General features: G+C 44.0%; 1 pseudogene; it reads left to right on the top strand.

Moving 5' to 3' along the window:
• The first annotated feature begins 524 nt into the window (after positions 1-524).
• LOC139387896 (zinc-binding protein A33-like) lies at positions 525-1061 on the top strand (annotated as a pseudogene).
• Positions 1062-1929: the final 868 nt, after the last annotated feature.

Below are 1929 nucleotides of genomic sequence, written 5' to 3' on the forward strand. Positions count from 1 at the left end.
GGAGCATGACAAACTCCTGGAGCTGTTCTGTAGGACTGACCAGACGTGGTTGTGTCTCGTGCATGAAAACAGATCACAAGACTCACTACACTGTCCCTCTACACCAGCGTTCCCCAAACTCGGTGCACTTTTTGTTTTTTTGCCCTAACACTACACAGCTGATTCAAATGACCAAAGCTTGACGATGAGTAGATTATTTGAATCCGCTGGGTAGGGCTAGGGCAACAACCAAAACGTGCACCGAGTTTGGGGAGCCCTGCTGTACTTGGAACAGTGTGGCGAGAGGAAGGCTCAGCCAAGGGAAGACAGAGGCAGAAGTGTAGCAGATGTTCCAGGAACGACTGCAGAATGTTCAGTAGATCACACACTCAATAGACCTCAGCAAGAGAGAAGCAGAGCGAGAGATACGAGATGGCGTGCAGGTCTGGGTGTGGGGAACCTGAGGAGAGTTGTCTAAGCTGGAGCAGACACTCCGGAGTGGAGTGGAGTGGAGTGGAGTGAAGAATTTGACTTGTGATACTGAAATGAAGAGGATTCAGCTGTATGCAGAGGATGTGACTCTGATACAGCAAATTCTGGCCTCATCTGGTCTGAGTATAGGAAACAAGTGAGGCATGTAGACAGAAGACAGACTCTCCCTAACAACCCAAAGACATTTTCCTCACATACCGGGAATCCTAGGAAAGAAGGGCTTCTCCTCAGGGAGATTCTACTATGATGTGACAGTCTAGGGGTAGACTGACTGGGATTTCCTTGTGACCAGAGAGTCCAGCAACAGGAAGGGGCAGATTCCACTGACCCCTCAGAATGGATACTGGAGTGTGTGGCTGAGGAATGGAGTCAGTGCCACGCCAATAACTCCTCTCCTGTTTTCTCCCTGAGAGAAAAGCCCCAGAAGGTGGGTGTATTTGTGGATTATGGTCTCCTTTTATGATGTGGAGGCCCGGTCTCATATCTACTCTTTCACTGGCTGCACCTTCACTGAGAAACTCTATGCATGCTTCCGCCCTGATAATAATAGTGGTGGTAAAAACTCAGCCCCTCCTATCATCTCACCCTGAGTTTTAAAGCCTCACTCCTCAGTGAGCCATAACCATTTGTGTTTGTAAACCTTTGTATTTGAATTTGGATGCGGTTATATGCAAATTCTATGCGGTCATAGAATTCAAATAACTCCGTGGCAGTTACATTTGCAGAGACCCTACTTTATCGAAATGTGAAGTATATAGACATTTTGTATAACGTGTGTGTATTCTTACACGACCATAGCTTTGTGTCTGGTGTAGAGGTCGACCGATTATGATTTTTCAATGCCGATACCGATACCGATTATTGGAGGACCAAAAAAGCGGATGCCGATTAATCGGCCGTTTTTTAAAATGTATTTGTAATAATGACAACTACAACAATACTGAATGAAGACTTATTTTAACTTAATATAATACATCAATAAAATTAATTTAGCCTCAAATAAATAATGAAACATGTTCAATTTGGTTTAAATAATGCAAAAACAAAGTGTTGGAGAAGAAAGTAAAAGTGCAATATGTGCCATGTAAGAAAGCTAACGTTTAAGTTCCTTGCTCAGAACATGAGAACATATGAAAGCTGGTGGTTCCTTTTAACATGAGTCTTCAATATTCACAGGTATGAAGTTTTAGGTTGTAGTTATTATCGGAATTATAGGACTATTTTTCTCTATGCCATTTGTATTTCATATACCTTTGACTATTGGATGTTCTTATAGGCACTTTAGTATTGCCAGTGTAACAGTCCCTCTCCTCGCTCCTACCTGGGCTTGAACCAGGAACACAACGACAACAGCCACCCTCAAAGCAGCGTTACCTACGCAGAGCAAGGGGAACAACCACTCCAAGTCTCGAGTGACGTTTGAAACGGTATTAGCACGCACCCCGCTAACTAGCTAGC

Source organism: Oncorhynchus clarkii, chromosome 29 (assembly GCF_045791955.1).
Source record: "Oncorhynchus clarkii lewisi isolate Uvic-CL-2024 chromosome 29, UVic_Ocla_1.0, whole genome shotgun sequence".
NCBI classification, from domain to species: Eukaryota; Metazoa; Chordata; class Actinopteri; order Salmoniformes; family Salmonidae; genus Oncorhynchus; species Oncorhynchus clarkii.